Source organism: Triticum aestivum, chromosome 2B (genome assembly GCF_018294505.1).
Source record: "Triticum aestivum cultivar Chinese Spring chromosome 2B, IWGSC CS RefSeq v2.1, whole genome shotgun sequence".
In the NCBI taxonomy this organism is placed as follows: Eukaryota; Viridiplantae; Streptophyta; class Magnoliopsida; order Poales; family Poaceae; genus Triticum; species Triticum aestivum.
Window position 1 is genome coordinate 33,688,444 of NC_057798.1, and position 6,887 is coordinate 33,695,330.

At 44.3% G+C, this 6,887-nt stretch overlaps 1 pseudogene; it reads right to left on the reverse strand.

Annotated features, from left to right (window-relative positions):
• Positions 1-5,344: 5,344 nt before the first annotated feature.
• The window catches only part of LOC123043322 (NADH-ubiquinone oxidoreductase chain 1-like), a 1,903-nt pseudogene continuing 360 nt past the window's right edge, over positions 5,345-6,887 (reverse strand).

Here is a 6,887-nt window from a genome sequence, read left to right on the forward strand (position 1 = left end):
ACTGAGAACGAAGAAGACATAAAAATAAGGTTAGGGGGGATAAAAAGAAAACCTCCTCCCATTCAAAGTCGTCTTCAGGTACCTTTTTGATTCTTTACCGAGTATGGATGGATCAACTATAGGTTCGAGTTTAGCCAATATACGTACACGACTAAGTGTATGAAAATCCAAGAGAGAATCAGAAAATCTAAAAGCTAGGAAGGAGAAGACCGGGTGATTGAATATGACTTGCTAACAGATCCTACTCTTCCTTAAGCGCTAGTTCTATTCACGATGGTTCAGTTTCGAGAGCAGCTAAAGTAGTTACCTAATAAGATAGATGAATATTCCACGATCTACGATTATAAAAATCTTCTTATAGAAGTCTAGTTCTTTCTTCTTTTAGAAAAGGAAGTCTTGCTCTGCTTTCTTGCCGCTACTTGCGTTGCGAGCCAATCTTCAAACTGTTACGGAGAAGTCGTTTACTGATTAGCTGCTTGAACGTGGAAATATTTCGGCATATCTGCTCTTAGGTTAGTACGAGAACTCGACTCTACTCGTGCTATAGTCGAGGATGTACTTATACTACTCTAAAGAGGGATCAATTAATGGGGTGCATTTTTCTTAGGGCAATTCTAGGCAAGACCTTGAATCACAGGGTTTGTTCCTGGCAACCCAGCATTCTTTATCTTGGCGTAGATTGGTGTGATGGGACGGATGCCGTGAAAAAGCTTTTTTCTTTGACCGGAATCAACAGGTGTGAACCCATCTAGGATGAGTCAAACATAGGGGGAAGGGCCTCCTGGCAATATCCGGCATACTAGTAATCGATTATTTGGCCTTTTGCGATCGAACAACCTATGAACAATTGTAGCCTACATAACCTACCTACCCAGACCAAGGGAAGAAGGTATCAGATCACTGTAGTTCTAGACCCCTTTTTTCAAATAAAGGAAGTGACAACGTTTGCCCGAAGAGGTTGAATCAATAGTAAGAAGATACCACCCAGGCACAGAATCCGAAATAACAATCAGGAATAGGACTAGGAGAATGAGGTCTAATTTACGGAGTCAAGCTGTAATTGGGCTTAGTGCTCCGATTGCGCCTTAAGACTAGGACTGATAGGTAAATGCCCCTTACTCAACCAATGAAGGCGGGTAGGGCTTTTCTTTCTTTTGTTTAGGATTGGCAAGAGGATGGCTGCCTCGACTTCAAAGCTGTTAGAGAATGCGCTCTTATCACTACAGGGACGCGAGAGAAATTCCTCGAAGGTAGTATTAAAGGGATGGGGCATTACCGGTGTTAGCGACGAAGGGATTGTTTGCAAGAGAAGGTTTCCCTGTTAAGATACGAACAGGGGGCATGCCACACATAATAGTAAAAAAAGGGCAGAGAAGAGGATTGAGGGACAGAAGGAGCTGGAGGCCAACAAGGAATAGAAGAAGCTGTTCCACTCGTAGCTCTTCTTCTTTTTTTAAAGCTTAACTCACATTTCGGGAGCGGATGCTGCTCGAGCTAAAGATATGCCCCCAACTCTTAACAACTCTCACTTGCCTTGGCCGATAGCTTAGATGACCGACCGTTAGGCATGGTTACCAATGATTTCACAGTATATATCTTGTTTGGTGAGCCAACCGGCTTCACCCAAGGATGAAGGTAGTAGAACAAAGAGGAGCCGCATCTTTTCCTGGCCGGAGAGGAACCAAGGTCCATCTCATTAAGGCCGAACATTTAGTCTCGTTCCCGATAACAATAGGGAACATCTGGTCTTGTTTGGTTTTTCTTTCAAGGATTTTTTCTTTCTTACAATTCTGCAAACTTTGAATGCATCATTTCCTCCATTTCTCGGAACTTATCGCGGAATCTAGGCCCACTAGGACTCGGCGGGATTTTTGGTAAATCAAGCTCTCTCAGGGGTGGAAGCCAGCCCCCACTACTCGATGTTATCACTCTGCAGGATTCGACAATGGATTTGTCTTCCTCAGTCTCTTCGAACTTTTCCAATCCTGCTATTTTCCCCAAGTCTTCTTGAGTAATATGATCCCTGAGGGTCAATCCTTTCCCTTCCCCCCTTTGCCCTTTCAAATGAAAAAGAACTACCAATGCAAAAAAATGAAATGAAATGAACAATTGCTACTTCTTTATTAAATTACACCGAAAAGAAAGTCTGTAAAAAACAAGAGCCAACCTAAAACTTAACTACCCCTTGCCCTCCCACTGAACCCTTCTTTCTATCCAAAAAAAGGAAGAGCGCACCAAAACAAAAAGAATCCAGAAAAAACTCCGCAACTTACGCTCTCATTGCAGCGGCACCTGTTAAAGTGGCGGCAAGAAAGAAAAGACCAAAAAGAAGGTTTTTTTAATACCTCTGACGAACCAAACCAAGCAGTCTGATCATCCTTGTCCGTCCCCCTCTTCTGTCAACCGTTGAAAGAGCATAGCCCAGGAATGAACCATATCGATCCAAGGTTGCAAGGAAAGAAGAAAGGTAAACCAGACCATAGGAATCTTCTGATGAAGTCAATCAGAGAGGACAGTTAGGTTCTTTGTTGCCTCATCTGCTTAGCTTATAGAATTACACGGTTTATCACGATAGACATTCCAATCAATGGTTGGACGATCAATACCATCGAACTATTCCATTCCACTGCTGAATGACGGAAACAGAAGCTTTTTCTTACTGATGGACTGATCCTGGGAGTTCAGACTGACGGTTAGATGGTTGTTCGCTTGTGTGCTTATTTTCCTTCCCCACTCAAAAACAAGTGTTACAGAATGTTCTTCAATTCAAATAGGTATGATCCCGTCCATCCTTCCAGAGCTAGGCACCTGCTTCAGAATGAGAATCTTCGACAGAGATCGTTCCTTCAGTTTAGCAATCAATTAGATCCATACTGACTTAGCTTGAAGCATGGCTTGCCGTTTCGAGGCTCGATGCTACTCTTGGGAACATTATTGATACATCGACTTTCAAGCATCTCGTAGTTGAGCGGTACTGCCATCAACAGTACCAAGATGGAAAGGGACTGCTGAACATGGATAGAATGAGAGTCGGACTCGCATGTCTCTTTTCCTGTTAGTTAGGAAAGAAAGCCGATATAAACAGCTCCATATTAGCGAATTGCCGCTGACTACTCTTCCCAGGCTGGTCAAACTATAGGATTCCCATTCACTTAGTAAACTTATTGGACAGACGGGTCAACCACTTGACCGAGGGGAGTAAGGTTCGTCACCACAGTCCCGATAGAAGGTCGAGTTTAAAAACAAACCGAAGACAAAGCAACGAATGAAAGGAAGGATGGCTCGCTTCGCTTTACAACCAGGGCGGGTCTCGCTGCCGGATCAATGCGCAAGACGCACGATCTACAAACAACAATAGAGAGAGCCAACCAAGAACGAAAGAACCTGGAAACAAACCCGCGAGTGAATACCAAACAGAGTAAGAAGGAGGAAGGGCCGAAGGCGGCTTACTAAGCGAGAAGGCTCCAAGCAATAACACATTAGAAGGGAGCTTGCTGCTTTGCAACCTAAGCGGTATAGCTAAGCTTACTCATCAAGGGCCGATAGATAGAGCTGCTCTTGTTGCTAATGGAGAAAGATTGGAGTGAAGTTTAGTATGCTTTCTAAGATCAAAGGAGGAAAAGAATGAAGGTGTGGGCGGGAAGGAGGAGGCAAGGCCCCCTCAATGTGTATTCGGCTACTCATTACGGAACCACCGATTGATCCGATTAGACTTCCCGCGGGGTAGCGCGGGGAACTTGCTGAATCAACTCCTTGGAATCGGAGGCCTGACTGAGGGTCAATCCAATGGTAACTCAACCTAGGAATGCCTGTTTCACTTCCTTGACAGAGCCAACTGAGATGCTCTGTCTCGATGTTGACCTAACATGGATTGATTCTAAATTATGAATCCAAAATCCTGATCTCGCAAAGGATCCGCAATAGCTGTGTGTACTCGAGGACTCTTAGGGAAAGAAAAGCACTTTTCTCTCTCAACAGTTAGACCGGCTATGGGTGGGTTGGTTATATACTGCGCCTTCCTTCTTCAAACCTTTTGGTATGTATTGCCCCCTAACTATAGATCAGATCCACCGGACCAGAAACTCAATTCCGCACTGCTGCTGAGTCGTCAGACTTATCCACCTCAGGGATTCGTGGAATTTCCGTTTTTGAATTGCGTTGGGGGAAATCTACCAAAGCTAGGCAGATAGATAGACTCCTTTCCCGCTGCTAAGGGAGAGCAAGAAACTAAATCAAATGATTGTTTTTTTTCACCAGCGCCCTTTTTTTGCGGGTACTAAGAGTCCTCTCACTACCAACCAACAGACATCATCATCTGGCTGGGTCTTGCCGGTATCAACAACGAGAAAGAAGAACCAAATGGAAATAGCAACTAACTATGGCTCTTGGCCCAGACAACGTCCTAGGCGTAGGGGAGATCAAAACAAGAAGTCACGCCTAGACGACGACGCCTGTCCTGGGCTGCAGTAAGTAGATCGAGAGGTCGTTCCGCCCCTTGTCCCCAAAGATGGGTAATATGTTCTCATACAATGTTGCTCCAACTTTTTTCTAGAGGGCCTAGCTGGCGAGCGATCCCAGTCCGCGGCAGAGAACAAGACAGCAAGCGAGCGTACCTTTGTTCGCTTCTTTTCCACCAAGCACAGAAGTTTAAGGAGAACTGTAGGTCGGTGGCTACCTAAGGAAACTCCGATTCGATCCGCCCCCCGGCTGGGAGGCATCTACCTCATCCCGATCACAAGGAGAGGTTCACCATGATGGGGGGTCAGGTACTTTAATTCTTTGCGTTCCGGAAAGAATGAAATGCATAGGGGACCATCCTTTTTTTTGCGGCATGCTCTCTGATTTACGGATTCGCAGGGGGCCGAGGGCCAACCTTAGTTGACTGACAATGACAAAGGCTTGCGAAACAAAGTAGCGCCTTTGAAATGGAATCTTAATTAACTATCAGTGGTGCGAAGCAGCTTAGCCCCGGGGAGCTAAAGGTTATACCTTTGTAAGCGAACTGTGGTTCTTCTATGTAGGGTATTCCTCCTTTACTCTCTTAATTAACGTCGAGCTAAGTGACTTTGTGTAGCGTAGTAGAATGAAGGCTACGTACGCACCGACACTCTCTTATCCCTAAGCCTCTTCGCTAACTCGCTCGCCTACAAAAATGAGTAGGCGAGGCTAGGCAAACTCAGCCGCTGACTTTGACTGTACTATAGTAGACTTTCTAGCCTTTTATTTTATAACCCTTTCTCATGTTCTTTCATCCATCAAGTAGGCGAACCGTCAGGTCCTTAGTAGCGTTGACAAAGAAGAAGAGCCGGTGAAAAAAAAGAAAGCTAGAATTTCCAATAGTGAGACCAGCTTGACAAGCTACCTTTCCTCTTGATATGAGGTGCGAAGAGAAACATCTCTTTTTTATGACTTCCACTTCTCGATCCCGGCCCAGAAAAGTGACCGACCCCTTGATGACTGAAAGAAAGGGTTTATGAGCCCTAGCCCTGTAAGCCCACACCTGTGTAGAGTAGATCGTTCAACACCTGCGGCACAAACCCATTTTGACCAATTGGTCCGTATATCATAGGCGACCGAACGGCCGCCCCCCGTCTTACGAGAACAACCTGCTATAATTATTCCATAAACACCTAGCGAAGATATGGCAAACAAATAAAGTAGCCCTATGTTCGGATATGACAATACCATACCATAATCAAAAGGTACAACGGCCCAAGCGACCAGACTTAACATAAATGTAGCCACTGGAGCCATTCTAAAAAGGGAGAAATTAGCACTACTTGGTGAAATAGGTTCTTTAGAATCAATTTCAAACCATCTGCTAGAGGTTGTAACAATCCGAACGATCCCACTACATCAGGACCCTTTCGACGTTGCACAAAAGCCATTACTTTACGTTCAGCTAGCACTAAAAAGGCTACTCCTAGTAGAAGTGGTAGAATTAACAAAGTATTTCCGCTGGAACAGCTATGTACGTTTTTGATTTTCTATTCACTCATGACCGGGCCTGAACTGGTCGACCCGATCAAACTATTTCACTTATGATCTGGCCTGGTTGACCCAATCATGATATTGAAGGATGGGACCTTTTATCGAAAAACTCCGGATCCCGAGAAGTTTTGAAGATGGTGCTCCTGTTATGTTACTTCGAATGGAATCCTCACTTGACTAAGCATAAGCGAAAACGTGGCTGAGAGTAAGCAATCCCCTTTCCTAGTGGTTGAGTCATGATCAGAAATATTGCGAAAGAAAGTGAAATGTCCTATCGTCGTCCCAATTTGGGTAATCGACGATGTCTCCATTTTATGTATCCATCTTGACTCGTTTTCGGTGTATCGATAGTTCGTTGTATTACACTTTGAACTAACCTAGAGGCCGTGCTTAGGCGAAAATCGATATCAGTGAAGTAATCCCAGAACTCTAGAAATCGTGAAGAATTTCTTCCATTTTTTTAAATATCGCGAATATAGTGGAAAAAACTCTAGAACATTCCTTTGAATGGAATTGTTCATTGGGTTCGACTTGTTGTTCGACAAAATAGAAAGCTGTCTCTCGTATGTTATTGTAAGGTGATTCATTCAGAATATTTCTTATGTGCGGTTTCAAGATGCTAAAAAAGTAGATTTGGTAATCGGCTTTTGAGCTCCATTATGTGGACTTCATCAATTTTTGAATTATGGACTTGGCGGTAGTGGTCAATACTAACTGCACCGTCTAAATGCTCCCTGACCAAGTTTGCGTACTCGTCAGGGTTGAGTTGAGGGGGCAGCCCGTGCGCTAATTGGGCTTCGAGGTGGCTATACGCGAAAAAAGCTCGCTTTCTACTGAGGCCTGTTCTATCCTAAACTGTTCCAGAATGTTATTTGTTTCATAGGAAGATTCCAAAA